Source organism: Lucilia sericata, unplaced genomic scaffold (genome assembly GCF_015586225.1).
Source record: "Lucilia sericata isolate MDLA Ls3-8-SP2 unplaced genomic scaffold, ASM1558622v1 Contig001236F_arrow, whole genome shotgun sequence".
Classification (NCBI taxonomy): domain Eukaryota; kingdom Metazoa; phylum Arthropoda; class Insecta; order Diptera; family Calliphoridae; genus Lucilia; species Lucilia sericata.
In genome coordinates, this window is record NW_023995193.1 from 68,196 (window position 1) to 87,522 (window position 19,327).

A 19,327-nucleotide genomic window follows, 5' to 3' on the forward strand; every position below is an offset into this window, starting at 1 on the left:
GAACTAGAACAGAACTAGAACAGAACTAGAACAGAACTAGAACAAAACTAGAACAAAACTAGAACAGAACTAGAACAGAACTAGAACAGAACTAGAACACTACTAGAACAGAACTAGAACAGAACTAGAACAGAACTAGAACAGAACTAGAACAGAACTAGAACAGAACTAGAACAGAAATAGAACAGAAATAGAACAGAACTAGAACAGAACTAGAACAGAACTAGAACAGAACTAGAACAGATCTAGAACAGAACTAGAACAGAACTAGAACAGAACTAGAACAGAACTAGAACAGAACTAGAACAGAACTAGAACAGAACTAGAACTGAACTATAACAGAACTAGAACTGAACTAGAACTGAACTAGAACTGAACTAGAACTGAACTAGAAGAACTAGAACAGAACTAGAACAGAACTAGAACAGAACTAGAACAGAACTAGAACAGAACTAGAACAGAACTAGAACAGAACTAGAACAGAACTAGAACAGAACTAGAACAGAACTAGAACAGAACTAGAACAGAACTAGAACAGAACTAGAACAGAACTAGAACAGAACTAGAACAGAACTAGAACAGAACTAGAACAGAACTAGAACAGAACTAGAACAGAACTAGAACAGAACTAGAACAGAACTAGAACAGAACTAGAACAGAACTAGAACAGAACTAGAACAGAACTAGAACAGAACTAGAACAGAACTAGAACAGAACTAGAACAGAACTAGAACAGAACTAGAACAGAACTAGAACAGAACTAGAACAGAACTAGAACAGAACTAGAACAGAACTAGAACAGAACTAGAACAGAACTAGAACAGAACTAGAACAGAACTAGAACAGAACTAGAACAGAACTAGAACAGAACTAGAACAGAACTAGAACAGAACTAGAACAGAACTAGAACAGAACTAGAACAGAACTAGAACAGAACTAGAACAGAACTAGAACAGAACTAGAACAACAGAACAGAACTAGAACAGAACTAGAATAGAACTGAACATAACTAGAACTTTAGGAACGATTTTTCCAATAAAAATTTGTATAAAACTTTGTGTTATAAACCTTTGATAAATTTAATTTTTAAGTTTGGTTTAATGTTTTGCTTATGGAGGTAATTTTTTAAGCTTTACTTAGTTATTTGTTTATGTGTTGAGTGTCATTATTTAAATCAACTTAAAACCATTAACACGGTTATTTGGTAATAAAAACAAACATTTAAAAAAAAAACAAATCTATATAATTAATAGGCAAGACGATTTTTTGTGACCCCTTTTACTCTTACAGTATACATCTGATCTTGGCAAAAATTATATCATTTTAAAGGTATTTGTTCGCAGATGTGCACAATATATATATTAATGAGATCGGTTCAGAATTTTAGGAGCTATAAGAGTTTAAAGTTGTTACTAATACATAGAAACAATAGTCACACGTACGTATTCTTGAAATTAAAAACAAACAAAGCAAGAAACAAAACAAAAAAAGTAAACAACACGGCTTTTTGAAAAAAGAGAGGAGAGTGCAGAAACGTTTAACTTCTCTGTTGCTGTTTGATTTTTGTATTTTGCATGATATTTGTTTTTGTTGTTGTTTTTAATAAGGCTTAGGCAATGCGAAAATAGGATTTTATTGTTTTATATTTTTGTGTAAAGTGCTAAATTGTGAATGAGATAATGATCTATTTTGTTATAATATCGTTACGTTTGTTACCAAATCGAAAGGAATATTTTTATAAGAAGTAGAACTTCAGTTTTATATTCAGAGTTTTCGATTGGAAGTTTTTCGTTATTTAAACTTTTCAAAATAGTTAAATTGAAGGACATTCCCGAGGAAACAACGAACTGGGAATATAAAAACATGCGTAAATAATGCTTGGGGACACCTAAAGAAATGCCAAACAATGTACTGATATTGGTGTTTGAACTGGAAAATTATTGGTAGGACATCAGTACCGGAATTCAGTAATTTTTTTTTTTAATTTTAAGTATTGATATCTAAAAGTAATGACAAATATCAGTTACATTAACGAATTTCCCTAACTTTTTAACAACCGTAGAATATTTTAAAGACAAATGTCGGAAAAATATAAGAATGTCAAAAGTTATGTATTGAAATATTTTTAAAATATAAAATTATGAACGTGAACTTTTAATTTATTTTTTACTTTTTCGATTATATTTAACGAAAAAAATCAGTGAAATGAAGTTCAGAATACATACCACATAACGACAAAATGTTGTAGTTAAAAAAAATACTGAATTGCGGTACATAATTATTAGTTTTGATTGATTTGGAAGATTTAAATGATGGATTAACGAATTGATTCAGTGTCAGGAAGAAATAAAAATAGCCTGTAAAAAAATAAGTAAAGTTTAGTTGGACATGCCGGTATATGATACACCGCAATAAATGGATATGTATATCGCTTATATGCAGGTTTAGCACAGCGAGGACTTGATAATATTCTTCTTTTTTTGGGCTATTCTAACCAATTAGGAAATAGTAGTGTAAAGTGAAAACTGTAAGTTGAATATGTGATGGTTATTTGTTATATAAAAATAGATACAAGTTGAAACTGCTAAATATAAATCATGTCTTTTGGGATGAAGAGTGTTTAACCGTACTTAGCAATTTATCGTTTATTATTCATTTATTTGCTATTAAACTTGCATATATTAACAAAAGACTGAAATTTATAGTTTATTAATGTTTTCTTTCAAACAGTACTAAAAACAGTACTTGAGAAATTAAGGTCTTATTATGCATATACAAAATCAGTGTGTAATTGGAAGCCAATGCATATCGTTGTGCGGTTCTATATGAAGGCTAATAAAAGGCCCATTAGAAGGCCTCATAGAATATCTACTATTAAATTCTATTAGAAGACATTAAAATTGAATAAATGTATGTCTGCTGAAGTCTTTGTCGAGTGTTATAAGGGAAAATTTATACAGCATATACCTGTTGGATGGACTACTAATGACGTCCAAATAAAATTTATTTATAATTAGATAAGACATTATTTATTTTAAATATTTTTACTGTTTTCACAAATTATTTAGAACATTCCAACTCTGTATTTTGAACAGCTAACATTTCTTTACTGGTGTGTACACTGTACAGTAGAGTACTCCAACATTGTGAACGATGCGTAAATATGTAGGGGATAATAAGTCGATAGAAGAAATGTTCGTTATTTTTTATTATTTTTAAAATAGTTGAAATACTTTTGTAAAACAAGTTGTATAACTAATTTTGACAATTGAGGTTTTAAACTTCTGATGGAAGTTTTACTAAAACCCATCACATTTTCTAAAAGAAAACATTATTCAAAGCAAATTATACACTTTGATAATATCAATAAAGTTAATTTTTTACCACAGATTTGAACTACAAAAATAGGGTTTTATTTTAGCTTATTTATGCAATTTTTCCAGCATTGGTTCTGGTCGAATTTCGACCGCTTGGCGAACTCTAGTTTCTATAAATAACCATTAATAATTTTAACAAATTATTCATTTGATCATTAAACCATGTTAAAAATAAAAAATTTTTTTTAGATAAATAAATATAACTTAAAAAACCCACTGACAATTAATGATTTGTAGATATTTACTTTCAAGTTTTGCGTTTTTTTTTGTTCGTATGTAAAGATAAACAGCTAATTACTAAAAACATTTTTTTGAATTATGATTTCTTTTTAACTTATAACAAATGAGCCGTAATAAAATAGGCAGCTCTTTTACAATTTGAGATAAATTTCTATCAAAATATTTGTTTAACGGTTTGACAAATCAAATAGTTAAAGAGAAAATTTTTAATGTGGTTTTTCCTTAATGTTTTTTTAATATTTGTTCTTAAACATAAACATGGCTACTTGATTTTTTTCATAAACAACCAAAAGAATTTTAGTTAAAAAAAAACGCCCAGAAATAAATCATTTATAACTGCTTAAGAGATCCCTGGTGATGATTGATGAATTACAATAAGGTTTTTTCGTCTTTGGTCTTTTAATTTCTCAATGTTTAAACAAGCTATATTTCTTTAAGAAAACATAAAACCAAACATCAACAAAAAATAATCAAAATTCATAAAAGTGTGTTTTGAAAAACGTTAAAAAATACCACAAAAAATATGTTTAAACGTAGTAGTTAAACATGGCTCGTTATCATGTGTTTAAACACAGACACATGCAGCAGAACAAGGCTTAAAAAAATACGTCTAAACAAGCAGTTAATATAAAAATACTGAAACCTTAACTTAAAGGGAAAAACATAAACTGGTTTTTTGGAATAAATTAAAAAAAAAAAAAAAACAATTGGTTCTTAACAAAATAAATTTTAAATAAGAAAAATAACAAACTATGATTTAAAATGTGTTTTAACACTAATTTTTTGATAATAAATAAAATAAATCAGTGAAAAAAACTAGATTTTAAGAAATATTTTTAATGAAATTTTATTAAAAATATTTTAAAACTCTGAAAAACTCACCTTCTTCAGCTCTAGTTCTTTCTACTTCGGTTCTAGTTCTGTTCTAGTTCTGTTCTAGTTCTGTTCTGGTTCTGTTCTAGTTCTGTTCTAGTTCTGTTCTAGTTCTGTTCTAGTTCTGTTCTAGTTCAGTTCTAGTTCTGTTCTAGTTCTGTTCTAGTTCTGTTCTAGTTCTGTTCTAGTTCTGTTCTAGTTCTGTTCTAGTTCTGTTCTAGTTCAGTTCTAGTTCTGTTCTAGTTCTGTTCTAGTTCTGTTCTAGTTCTGTTCTAGTTCTGTTCTAGTTCTGTTCTAGTTCAGTTCTAGTTCTGTTCTAGTTCTGTTCTAGTTCTGTTCTAGTTCTGTTCTAGTTCTGTTCTAGTTCTGTTCTAGTTCTGTTCTAGTTCTGTTCTAGTTCTGTTCTAGTTCTGTTCTAGTTCTATTCTATTCTAGTTCTATTCTATTCTAGTTCTGTTCTAGATTTTAAGAAATATTTTTAATGAAATTTTATTAAAAATATTTTAAAACTCTGAAAAACTCACCTTCTTCAGCTCTAGTTCTTTCTACTTCGGTTCTAGTTCTGTTCTAGTTCTGTTCTAGTTCTGATCTAGTTCCGTTCTGGTTCTATTCTAGTTCTGTTCTAGTTCTATTCTAGTTCTGTTCTAGTTCTGTTCCAATTCTGTTCTAGTTCTGTTCTAGTTCTGTTCTAGTTCTGTTCTAGTTCTGTTCTAGTTCTGTTCTAGTTCTGTTCTAGTTCTGTTCTAGTTCTGTTCTAGTTCTGTTCTAGTTCTGTTCTAGTTCTGTTCTAGTTCTGTTCTAGTTCTGTTCTAGTTCTGTTCTAGTTCTGTTCTAGTTCTGTTCTAGTTCTGTTCTAGTTCTGTTCTAGTTCTGTTCTAGTTCTGTTCTAGTTCTGTTCTAGTTCTGTTCTAGTTCTGTTCTAGTTCTGTTCTAGTTCTGTTCTAGTTCTGTTCTAGTTCTGTTCTATTTCTGTTCTAGTTCTGTTCTAGTTCTGTTCTAGTTCTGTTCTAGTTCTGTTCTAGTTCTGTTCTAGTTCTGTTCTAGTTCTGTTCTAGTTCTGTTCTAGTTCTATTCTAGTTCTGTTCTAGTTCTGTTCTAGTTCTGTTCTAGTTGTGTTCTAGTTCTGTTCTAGTTCTGTTCCGATTCTGTTCTGTTCTAGTTCTAGTTCTGTTCTAGTTCTGTTCTAGTTCTGTTCCAATTCTGTTCTAGTTCTAGTTCTGTTCTAGTTCTGTTCTAGTTCTGTTCTAGTTCTGTTCTAGTTCTGTTCTAGTTCTGTTCTAGTTCTGTTCTAGTTCTGTTCTAGTTCTGTTCTAGTTCTGTTCTAGTTCTGTTCTAGTTCTGTTCTAGTTCTATTCTAGTTCTGTTCTAGTTCTGTTCTAGTTCTGTTCTAGTTGTGTTCTAGTTCTGTTCTAGTTCTAGTTCTGTTCTAGTTCTGTTCTAGTTCTGTTCTAGTTCTGTTCTAGTTCTGGTTCTATTTCTGTTCTAGTTCTGTTCTAGTTCTGTTCTAAGTTCTGTTCTAGTTCTGTTCTAGTTCTGTTCTAGTTCTGTTCTAGTTCTATTCTAGTTCTGTTCTAGTGTGTTCTAGTTCTGTTCTAGTTGTGTTCTAGTTCTGTTCTAGTTCTGTTCCGATTCTGTTCTAGTTCTGTTCTAGTTCTAGTTCTGTTCTAGTTCTGTTCTAGTTCCGTTCTAGTTCTGTTCTAGTTCTGTTCTAGTTCTATTCTAGTTCTGTTCTAGTTCTGTTCCAATTCTGTTCAGTTCTGTTCTAGTTCTGTTCTAGTTCTGTTCTAGTTCTGTTCTAGTTCTGTTCTAGTTTCTGTTCTAGTTCTGTTCTAGTTCTGTTCTAGTTCTGTTCTAGTTCTGTTCTAGTTCTGTTCTAGTTCTGTTCTAGTTCTGTTCTATTCTGTTCTAGTTCTGTTCGCAGTTCTGTTCTAGTTCTGTTCTAGTTCTGTTCTAGTTCTGTTCTAGTTCTGTTCTAGTTCTGTTCTAGTTCTATTCTAGTTCTGTTCTAGTTCTGTTCTAGTTCTGTTCTAGTTCTGTTCTAGTTGTGTTCTAGTTCTGTTCTAGTTCTGTTCCGATTCTGTTCTAGTTCTGTTCTAGTTCTAGTTCTGTTCTAGTTCTGTTCTAGTGCAGTTCTAGTTCTATTCTAGTTGTTTTATAGTTTTGTTCTATTTCAAGCTTAATTTAAAAAAAAAATATGTTTTTTAATTTCCTTTTTTAAACATTTTATTAATCCTGGATAAAGATGATCACTTTTAGCTTGATTTAATTTTTTCCTCCAATTCTTCTAACTTTTCTTCCTTTTCTTTATTAAAAAAGTATCAATTTACATGCAAATTCTTTATTTTTGTTAAGTTTTGACTTTTTAAGTTTTAATGTTTGCAAATCCTTTAGTTTCTGATATTTTGAACACATGCTGCTTTTTGTAAAACAGAAAAAAATCAACTTTTCAAAACTTCAGTCAAGCAAAAAAGAGAAAAAATACAAAAAAAAAAAAAAAACACTGATGCTGAACAAAAGAGAAAACACAGAATATGTTGAAAAATATAAGAGTTAAAGGAGTGTATTTTAAAATTTTATTCAAAGTGTGATTTAAATAAAAATTTCTGAAGTAAAATCATTCTTTAAAGCAAGAAGGAGACAATAGCATTACCAACAGCGACTAAGCAAAAGGGAGTTGTTGACATTTTAAGTTTAGCAACATTATGGCTTGGCCTTCTGCTCAAGCGTCTTTAATTATAAATAACATGTATATATTTAGCTTTAATTGCTATTAAATTTCTATTTTAAAGATTTTGTTTAAAAAATCTTTATATTTTCAAACATTTTATTCTTTTAATTTCATGTTATTGTTATTCCTTACAGGTTTTGTTGAGTTTTTTCGTTATTTTTACCTTTTTCTGTGACTCCCGCTGTTTTCTGGGGTTTCTCTTGTATTTCTTAAATTTTGTCCTGCTTTTAATTTAATGTCATGTTGGAGTTGTTGTTTTTATTTCTCTGCACGTCTCTGTCTCAAATTCCTTTATTACTAACAGGTGATCTGTGTTTATACCTGGTTTGTGTAGACCTTTTTTGTTTAAAAAAAAGGTATTTTCATAAAGTGTTTGTGTTACTTGACTTTGTTTTTCTCTCTTTCATATCTTAACTTTAAGATCTGTTTTGTGTCTGTAAATCAAACCATAAATTAAATTTATACAAAAAGAAAAAAAGGTGACAATACGCCTTTTTACAATTAATTTTTAAAGATTTTTTTAAAACCATTTTTTTTTTAGGTTTAATTTTTATAGAAAATTTCTTTTGAAATTAAAATATTTGTTTTAAAAATTTGTAAATTTTAATGTTTTTGGTAAATTTTAATTGATTTTCGTGGAATTGTTAAATAAATAGCAAATTTTATTTGTTGTTTTAAAGTCTCACTTTGTTTATTTTTTAGCTTGAATATTTAGTTTAGTTTGTTTTTGTTAATGTTTATTTAACAACAAATTGTTTTAACAGCTTAAAAATCCATTAAAGGTATTTTTTAACAATTTGGCATCAAATTTAAATAAATAACAAAATAACTTCGAAAATGAATTCAAAACTGAGAGCGAGTTCTGAAAAAATTCTCTTCATTTACTTTAAAATAGCTTGAAAATAGAAGCGAAAACTTTAGCAACATTGTTGCGAAACAAAAATGTTTTCAAATACAAACAATTTAGTCTCTAGAAACATGGCGTCAAGAGAAAAGTTTAGAACAAAGTCGTTACAAAGCTACACCTTTAGCAACATTGTTGCGATAAGCAACAATGAGCACGAACTGTAAACAACTATTTTTAGTTATTTTCCCGAAGAAAGACTTCGATATAAGTAGAGAATAAAAGCGAAATGAAATGTCACAGTTTTGGCAACATTGTTGCGAAACAAAAAAGTCTTCAAATACCAACAATTTTGGCTAATTTAATCTCTAGAAACATGGCGTCAAGAGAAAAGTTTAAAACAAAGTCTTTAGTAAGGCTACAGCTTTAGCAACATTGTTGCAAAGAGCAAAACTTAGCATGAAATGTAAACAACTCTTATCAGTTACTTCCCAGAAGAAAGGCTTTAAAATTAGTTGAAAACAAAAGTGAAATTAAGGCAACACTTCTAGCAACATAGTTGCGAAACATGAAAGTAATGTTAAGACATAGAAAAATCTCTTGTAATTGCCTTCTTCTCAAGAAAAGTTTAAGAGAAAAGCTATAGAAAACACTAGCTCTAGCAATATTGTTGCTAAGAGTAAATGTAAACTTAAAATGTAAACAACTCTCTTTTTCTTACACTATTGATAAACGAATCACTTTGTAAAGTGCACTGAAAGGAATTTTAAAGAAAAATTTAAAGTTTCGGAACATGACAGCTCTAGCAACATTGTTGCCAAGAGAACATTTTAGCTCAAAATGTAAACAACTTAAATTTTCTTGCCCTATGGCTGATTTAATCACTAAGAAAAGTTTGCTTAAGGGATTTTTAGGAAAATTTTAATTTGCGAACCTTAACAGCTCTAGAAACATTGTTGCCAAGAGCAAAATTGAACTTAAAATGTAAACAACTTCCTTTTTACTTACTCTATGTCTGAATTAAACACTGAAAAAGGTTGCTTGAGGGAATCCGAAGAAAATTTTAAGCTGCGAACATTGGCAGCTCTATCAACATTGTTGCAAAGAGTATTGCAAAGCATTAAATGTAAACAACATAAATTTGCTTACTCTATGGGAGATTAAACACTTAGAAATGGATACTAAAGAGAATTTTTATAGAAAATACTAAGTTTAGAACCTTTAAAGCTCCAGCAACATTGTTGCCAAGAGCAAAATTCAACTTAAAATGTAAACAACTTCCTTTTTACTTATTCTATGTCTGAATTAAGCACTGGAAAAGGTTGCTTGAGGGAATTCAGAGAAAATTTAAAGCTCTGAACATTGACAGCTCTATCAACATTGTTGCAAAGAGTATAGCAAAGTATAAAATGTAAACAACATCCATTTTCTTACTCTATGGGAGATTTAATCACATAGAAATGGATACTAAAGTGAATTTTTATAGATAATAGTTTAGTTTAGAACCTTGGAAGCTATAGCAACATTATTGCCAAGAGCAAAATTCAACTTAAAATGTAAACAACTTCCTTTTTATTTATTCTATGTCTAAATTAGTCAATGGAAAAGGTTGCTTGAGGGAATTCGGAGAAAATTTAAAGCTCTGAACATTGACAGCTTAGGAATATTGTTGCAAACATTAAATGTAAACAACATCCATTGTTGCAAACATTAAATGTAAACAACATCCATTATCTTACTCTAAGGGAGATTTAATCACTAAGAAATGGATACTAAAGTGAATTTTTGTAGATAATATTAAGTTTCGAACCTTTCCTGATCTAGCAACATTGTTTCCAAGATTAAATAAAAGATTAAAATGTAAACAACCTCATTTTTACTTGCTCTATGAATGAATTAATCAATTGCAAGAGGTTGCTTAAGCGAATTCGAAGAAAATTTTAAACTCCGAACCTTAGCAGCTCTAGCAACATTGTTGCCAAGAGCAAAACTGAACTTAAAATGTAAACAACATACATTTTCTTAATCTATTGGCGAATTAATCTCTTAAAAATGGGTAATAAAGGAAATGTTTATAGAAAATTTCAAGATCCAAACACTGGCAGCTCTAGCAACATTGTTGCAAAGAATAAATCAAAGCTTGAAATGTAAACAACTTACTCTATAGATGTATTAAGCACTTTTTAAAAAGATTTTTATGAAAATTCTCTTTACATATTTATTTGTCAACCAAAAATTTCGGTTAAATAAACAATAACTTTGAGTAAAAACTAATAAAACCAAATCAGAAAATAACTAAATTCTATTGATAACAAAAATTTACTACAAACACGTTTAATATGAAAGTAATCATATATATATATATATTTACCACCACCTCAAACAAACAGTAGGTAAGGTTGACAGGTAGGGTATGAAACACAGAATTGATAGAGAAATTATTGAACAAAAAAATTTCTGTACAAATGTCAAAAGATAAGAAATTATTTTGTTTATAGATAGACTACCACAGATTCTTTATATTTGAAAAAAAGTTTGTTAAAAAAAAAAAACATTAAACAAGTAATGAATTTTTTATAATTTTGGTGAAAAAAACATTAAATTTTTTCAAAAGATTTAGGTTAATTTGATATGAAATGTTGTGTTTTTTATAAAACATGACAAATTTAATTGAAGAGAAAAGAAAACAAAATCCCGACAAATTAAATTTTTGTTTTATTTTTAAGACAACTAGACAACAATGTTTAAATTAATTATTAAACCACATAATTTAATTAAAGTTTAGATGTTTCAAAACAAAACATTTTGCATAGAAAGCAATTTTGAGTTTGCAACAAAGTTGCTAAACAAAATGCTCTCCTTAGCAACATTTCTCGTGAATTTCCTTATAAGAAAGTTGCAAAAGATTAGTAAAACAGCAATTTCAACTTTTTTAAGTTTGTGTTTAATCTTAGCAACAATGTTGCTGAACAAAATTTTCTATAAACATTCTCTTGCAACATTTTTTTGGAAGTAATTTGTTTAAAAACCTAGTTTAAGTTAAGTTCAATCTAAAATATAAACAGTTTTGAACAGAGCAAGGAAACTGAAGTTAAATTATTTAAGAAAAGTTAAAAACTTTATCAAGTTTACTTAAACCTGGTTTAGTTAAACTAGCTAACGTTAAGTTCAAGCCATAATATAAACAGTTTTGTAGAGAGCATGAAAACTGAAATAGAATTGATGAAAAAGTTGAAAATTTTGTCAAGTTTAGTAAAACTTAGTTTAGTTAAACTAGCTAAAGTGAAGTTTAAGCAAAAATATGAAAAGTTTTGTAGAGAGCAAGAAAATTTAGATAGAATTGATAAAAAAAGGTAGGAAAATGTGTAAAGTTTAATAAAACCTAGTTTAGTTAACCTAGCTAAAGTTAAGATTAAGCAAAAATATGAACTGCATTGAATAGAGTATAAAAAGGAGTAACAGAATTTGGCTAAAAAAGATGGGAACATTTGTTAAGTTTACTAAAACCTGGTTTAGCTAAACTAGCTAAAGTTAAGTTTAAGCTAAAGTTTGAACAGTTTTCAATAGAGTGTGAAAATAGTAATAAAATTTAAGTAGAAAAGTTGTAAAATTTGTCAAGTTTACTGAAACCTAGTTTAGTTAAACTCGCTAAAGTTAAGAGCAAGAGTAATACAATAAAATAGGGGAACAAAAATTTAAAAATTTGTCAAGTTTACTAAAACTTAGTTTAGTTAAACTAGCTAAAGTAAAGTTTAAGCCAAAATATGAACAGTTTTAAAGAGAACAGGACATCTTGAAAGAATTTTAAATACAAATAAGTGTTAAGCTTACAAAAACCTAGTTTACTTAAACCAGTTTAACTTAAACCTATTTAAGTTAAGTTTAAACTGATTTTAATGGTTTTAGGAATTAATTTTTAATACTGGCAATAATTTTGGAAACAAAACATTTTCTTAAGTAGGCGTTTAAGAAAATATGGATGTTTTTAAAAAAATGTATGTTATTTTTAACTAAAATACAAAATTTTTGCATAAATAAGCAATTATTTTAATTAAAACTCTCTCGCCATTACCAAAAAATCAATCTATCTTTTTCGTAAATAAGCTTTAGACTAGAAACTTGATCTATTTTAAATACAAATATGTAAATAAATTTAAATTTTTATAATAAAATTAGTTTTAAACATATTTTATAGAAAATTTATTTTATGATTATTTCTTTTCAAACAAAAACAAAACAAAATTGTTTAGAAAACAAAAACCTGTTAAAGCCACAAAAACTAAAAAAAAACTATTTAACAACATGTCTAAACAAGAAAAAGGTGTCACGTTACGCATAATTTATGGGAGCAACAAATAAAGCTAAAAATAACTATAAGTTTTTGAGACTCAAATCTTTAACAATATTACTTTTTCAAGAGATTTCTTAAGTCTCTTTTAGACCATTTACACAAGCTACAAGTAAACCTTTTTTTGTCTTTTCTTAAGCATAAAACATGTAATTAAAACCTTGTTGTTGTTCTATAATTTCTTATAATTTATAGACCAAAAACTTATAGAAGAGAGTCTCAACATATGTTCTTAGATCTTAGAATTATGATAATGATCTTAGAAGTAACAAGATCTTTAAACAAGATAAATTATAGAAACAACATTTGTTTTAGAACACAGAAAAAAACCCAAATGACAATTTTCTTTTTTCATCTCCTAACGAGAGACATAAATTTTGTCTGTGTGACAAACATGTGGTTAAGGAAAATTATGCAGGTAGAGAGGAGTTAAGGTCTACATGGAGTTTCCAATAGACATTTTTCAAAAGAAATTAAAAAATTAAGAGTTTTTCTTTGAAAAAAAAATGTTTCTAAATATTAGTTATAAAATATAAATCAACGGTTTATAGAGTTTTAATAAGAATTAATACCTTTTTGCTTCTTTAATCTATAAAATCTTGTGTCAAGATTCTTTCGGCCAAAAATCAGCTTAAACGGTTCATAAATATCAAAGTTATAAACGAAAAAGCACAAATATCCCTTAAAATCTGCTCTTTTAGCAGAAAATCCTTAATGTTGCTAAATCTTCAAGATTGTTTTTAATGTAGAGAGAAAGATTTTGTTCAAAATCTCCCATTTCTAACAAGAAGACTCTGTTCGTAATTTTTATGCCAAAAATCAGTGAAATCTCTTCAAAAATATAGAAGTTATTAACGAAATAGCAGTAATACCTGCTTAATTTAGGGCTTTTTACAAATTTCGACATTTAAAAGCTTGCTGTTAACCACTGGCGTTCTTAATTTATACACTTTTCTATTAAGAAGACTCTGTACAGAATGCGTGTACCAAAAATCAGAGAAACCACTTCAAAAATCTAGAAGTTATCAACGAAATAGCAGTAATACCTGCTTAATTTAGGTCTTTTTACAAATATCTACATTTAAAAGCTTGCTATATACCACTGGGGTCTTAATTTATAAATTTTTCTATCAAGAAGACTCTGTACAGAATTTGTGTACCAAAAATTAGAGAAATCACTTCAAAAATGTAGAAGTTATCAACGAAATAGCAGTAATACCTGCTTAATTTATAAATATATACATTTGAAAGCTTGTTATTTACCACTGGAGTTCTTAATTTATAAATTTTTCTATCAAGAAGACTCTGTACAGAATTTGGGTACCAAAAATTAGAGAAATCACTTCAAAAATGTGGAAGTTATCAACGAAATAGCAGTAATACCTGCTTAATTTAGGTCTTTTTACAAATTTCGACATTTAAAAGTTTTCTATTTACCACTGGCGTTCTTAATTTATACATTTTTCTATCAAGAAGACTCTGTACAGAATTTGTGTACCAAAAATTAGAGAAATCACTTCAAAAATGTAGAAGTTATCAACGAAATAGCAGTAATACCTGCTTAATTTAGGTCTTTTTACAAATATCTACTTTTAAAAGCTTGCTATATACCACTTGGGTTCTTAATTTATACATTTTTCTATCAAGAAGACTCTGTGCAGAATTCGTGTACCAAATATCAGAGAAATCACTTCAAAAATGTAGAAGTTATCAACGAAATAGCAGTAATACCTGCTTAATTTAGGTCTTTTTACAAATATCTACTTTTAAAAGCTTGCTATATACCACTTGGGTTCTTAATTTATACATTTTTCTATTAAGAAGACTCTGTACAGAATTTGTGTACCAAAAATCAGTGAAATCACTTCAAAAATATAGAAGTTATCAACGAAATAGCAATAATACCTGCTTAATTTAGGTCTTTTTACAAATTTCGACATTTAAAAGCTTGCTGTTAACCACTGGGGTTCTTAATTTATACATTTTTCTATCAAGAAGACTCTGTACAGAATTTGTGTACCAAATAACAGAGAAATCACTTCAAAAATGTGGAAGTTATCAACGAAATAGCAATAATACCTGCTTAATTTAGATCTTTTTACAAATGTCTACTTTTAAAAGCTTGCTATATACAACTGGGGTCTTTATTTATACATTTTTTTAAATTTCTATATAAAATACTTTAAGAAGAATTTGTGTATAAAAAATCAAGAATATCGGTTCTAAAATATCGGAGTTATAAACTTAAAAGCAGCGAAACCCCTTTTTATATCGCACACTTTTATAAAATGTTTTTTTGCTTAATTTCTACCAACATACCTTTTCTTAGTTTTTTTTTAAAGTTAATCCAATTGTATGAGTAAATCCCAGTATTTATGTCTTTTTTGTAAAAAGATAATCCAATTTTTTTTTGAAAATTTCTTTTTTGATGTTTTATAAGAAATTTCAAATATTTTCTTTAAATTTTTGTTATTTCAGCTAAAATTTTGGCACTCGTACACTATATAAAACATTCTTAAGATGTTTGTTTAAGTTGAAAAATGAAAAACAAATCTAAGAAGTTGTAGTTTAAGTAGAAAATTCGTGGGTTTTTTTTGTAGGAAACTATTTTTTCTTTAAGAAAAATTATTTCAAATTGAATTATAATTTTTATTATTATTTTTTTTAACTAATTGGTTTTTTATTATTTTAATAAAATATTTTAAAGGTTTTTAACACAAACTTGTTTTCGTTTTTTTGTTTTATTATGTTACTGTTGTTGTTATTTTGGTAACATTAAGTTTTATATGTATAATTTTACTCCACCATTATTTGTGTGTGTGTGTTGGAGGAGACAAAAATCGTGTCACACTTTTTTGCTTGTGGGTTTTGTTTTCAAAAAAAAAGCCACCACCAAAAAATTTCGAGTATTATTAGAAATTAAAAAAAGGAACTATTTGTTTTAACTAAAATTTTGTTTTTTTTGCAAATTTTGTTTTGTTATTAAATCACATTTTTGTGGCTTTTATTTAGTTACAATTCATAAAACACAAAAGTATTTTTTTTAATTTTTTTCTTTTCTTAAAATTCCATAGTTTTTAAAAAACGTTTTCTAGACATTGCCGTTAAACACCACCAGGCGACACGATCGCTCGTTTAAAACTGAACTAAACTAAATTATAGTGCCGTGTATAATTTTCATATCGAAAAATCATATATTCACGCTCTCTCTATCTCTCGGAAAAGATTTTTTTGTATGTACTCCCAGAGCATAAATAGCTAGCACCACCACCACCTTAACATACACATTATTCTGAAGAAGACAAAACAACAACAACAACAAAAAACCTGATATACAAAAAAATAAAAGCAATGAATTTTTGTTGGTATCTCTAAAAAGAAACTACAAAACATTACAAATATAACAACCATTGTTGCCAATTTGACGTTTTTCCCGTCAAATCTGACGTTTTTGAAATGGCAATGGCGGGAAAAAAATGCGTTTTAGCGGGAAATTTGGCGGTTTTTAACGTTTTTTCACGTATAAAATGGAATAACTACAAATGTCTATAGTCTATTCTTTAGTCCAATCTTAATTCTAGTGTGTAGTATAGTATATAGTCTAGTCTATAGTCTAGTCTAAAGTCTAGTCTATAGTCTAGTCTATAGTCTAGTCTATAGTCTAGTCTATAGTCTTGTCTATAGTCTTGTCTATAGTCTAGTTTATAGTCTAGTTTATAGTCTAGTCTATAGTCTAGTCTATAGTCTAGTCTATAGTCTAGTCTATAGTCTAGTCTATAGTCTAGTCTATAGTCTAGTCTATAGTCTAGTCTATAGTCTAGTCTATAGTCTAGTCTATAGTCTAGTCTATAGTCTAGTCTATAGTCTAGTCTATAGTCTAGTCAATAGTCTAGTCTATAGTCTAGTCTATAGTCTAGTCTATAGTCCAGTCTATAGTCTAGTCTATAGTCTAGTCTATAGTCTAGTCTATAGTCTAGTCTATAGTCTAGTCTATAGTCTAGTCTATAGTCTAGTCTATAGTCTAGTCTATAGTCTAGTCTATAGTCTAGTCTATAGTCTAGTCTATAGTCTAGTCTATAGTCTAGTCTATAGTCTAGTCTATAGTCTAGTCTAGTCTAGTCTATAGTCTAGTCTATAGTCTAGTCTATAGTCTAGTCTATAGTCTATTCTAAAGTCTATAGTCTAGTCTAGTCTATAGTCTAGTCTATAGTCTAGTCTATAGTCTAGTCTATAGTCTAGTCTATAGTCTAGTCTATAGTCTAGTCTATAGTCTAGTCTATAGTCTAGTCTATAGTCTAGTCTATAGTCTAGTCTATAGTCTAGTCTATAGTCTAGTCTATAGTCTAGTCTATAGTCTAGTCTATAGTCTAGTCTATAGTCTAGTCTATAGTCTAGTCTATAGTCTAGTCTATAGTCTAGTCTATAGTCTAGTCTATAGTCTAGTCTATAGTCTAGTCTATAGTCTAGTCTATAGTCTAATCTATAGTCTAGTCTATAGTCTAGTCTAGTCTATAGTCTATTCTAAAGTCTAGTCTATAGTCTTGTCTATAGTCTAGTCTATAGTCTAGTCTATAATCTAGTCTATAGTCTAGTCTATAGTCTAGTCTATAGTCTAGTCTATAGTCTAGTCTATAGTCTAGTCTATAGTCTAGTCTATAGTCTAGTCTATAGTCTAGTCTATAGTCTAGTCTATAGTCTAGTCTATACTCTAGTCTATAGTCTGGTCTATAGTCTAGTCTATAGTCTAGTCTATAGTCTAGTCTATAGTCTAGTCTATAGTCTAGTCTATAGTCTAGTCTATAGTCTAGTCTATACTCTAGTCTATAGTCTAGTCTATAGTCTAGTCTATAGTCTAGTCTATAGTCTAATCTATAGTCTAGTCTATAGGCTAGTCTATAGTCTAGTCTATAGTCTAGTCTATAGTCTAGTCTATAGTCTAGTCTATAGTCTAGTCTATAGTCTAGTCTATAATCTAGTCTATAGTCTAGTCTATAGTCTAGTCTATAGTCTAGTCTATAATCTAGTCTATAGTCTAGTCTATAGTCTAGTCTATAGTCTAGTCTATAGTCAAGTTTTATATAAAAACCCTTAATATTCTTATTTTTTTTAATTTATTGAAATTTTGTATTTTTTGGTAAAACATCCAGTTTAAATTAGCGACTTTTGCAAAGACCTAAATCTGGCGGTTTTTTGACATGATTTAACGGGAAATGATGGAAAAATATTGGCAACACTGCTACAAAACATTACAAATTTAACAACTTACATAGATACACACAGGAGCACACGATGTAAACACACAGATACAATTGTACACAAACACACGCAACCCATTTACGCTCTTATGGGGTGGGTTGTTGTTGTTGCTGCTGTTATTGGAAAAAAAGCATGTGTTTTGTGTTGCTTGTTTAAATTAAACTACTACAGATTTATTACAAAAACAATAACAAACAAAAGGAAGAAAAGAGCATAAACTCTCAAAATTCTAAAAATCAAGAGAGTATTTCCATTACAATTTACCAAAAGAGACTTTATTTCACTCTCTAACACCAAACTCTTTGTTTGTAAACAAAATTTTCTCTAGCATGCTATAAATTTTGTTGTAAAACAAACAACTTACCTTTTGTTTTAATGGTTTGTTACAATTTTACCAAGATCACCTGCAAATACATATAAAAAAGAGAACATAATCAGTAATAATCATATTTCAAAAATCTTGATAGGATTTATAAGCAAAATAGGTTTTCTCAGCAGTAAATGGAAATTGAGAAAAAAAAGGTTTCAAATTTATTAAAAAGTAAATTTTCAAACTAAAAATTGCCATACCATCTCGTTTAAGATCTCTATCTCTTAAATCTAGCTCTAAAATTACCTAAACGTTAAGCAATAAGTTTAAAAATATGAAATTTAATATTCTCCTTTAATAAATAATTCTAAACCTTGAAAAAACCTAGTTAAACGGGGTTTAACTAAACTGACTTAAGTTAAGTTTAAGGGAAAATAAGTCAAATTTCGCATAACTCAAGCAATTCTTAGCAAAATGCATATAATTTTATATAACTAAAGTTTAAACTAATGGCTAAAACTGAAGTTTAAAAGGTTTAAAATAGAGAGAAAACCAAAATTACATGAAATTTTTTATTCTCTTGAAAAATATAAACCAAAACCGCGAAAAAATCTAGTTAAACCGGGTTTAACTAAACTGGCTTAAAGCAAGTTTAAGGGAAATTAAGTGAAAATTCTGATTGTTCATGAAATTCTAAGTAAAATCCTTATAAGTTTTGTTAATTAAAGTTTTATCTAACGGCTAACACTCAAGTTTAAATGAGAAAAAATCTCTAGAAAACAAAAATTGTGTGAAAGTTTGAATTCTTCTCCAATGTATAATCCAAAACCACGAAATATAGAGGATAGGATCAACAAGGCACATCGGTGCTGGGCGATATGTAGGAGAACTATAGACATGAAATAGGGTCTTAGTACTACTATGACAAATTGGCTTTATAAAAGTGTAATTAGACCAATTCTAGCTTATGCTTCAATAATCTGGTGGACTGCTTTAGACAAAAAGTGCAATATAAAACTACTACAGGGAGTTCAGCGTACATGCTGCTTGGGTATAAGTGGTGCCATGTGTACTACTACAACCAAGGCTCTGGAAACGTTGCTAAATATTCCACCCATTGAAACATATTTAAGATATGAGGCGGCGCTTACAGACGAACGGCTCTTTAATTTAGGCGAACTGTCCAAAAGCGGTTATAGGATACGTCATCAATGTATACTGGACACATTGGAAGGTTATACACAATCATCGGACGTGCCTGATCGTATACCAGACACAAAATATGTCGGAAACTTTGAAACGCTGATCCCAGATAGAATGTCTTCGTCAACCGGAACATTAGAGCAAATAT

General features: G+C 28.8%; 1 protein-coding gene across 1 annotated transcript in view; it reads right to left on the minus strand.

Moving 5' to 3' along the window:
• The window catches only part of LOC119610577 (frizzled-2), a 51,945-nt gene extending 36,394 nt beyond the window's left edge, over positions 1–15,551 (minus strand). Inside the window, exon 1 of the mRNA XM_037965858.1 lies at positions 14,730–15,551. The gene's annotated coding sequence lies outside the window, so the exon portion shown is untranslated. The remainder of the gene's footprint in view (positions 1–14,729) is intronic.
• Positions 15,552–19,327: the final 3,776 nt, after the last annotated feature.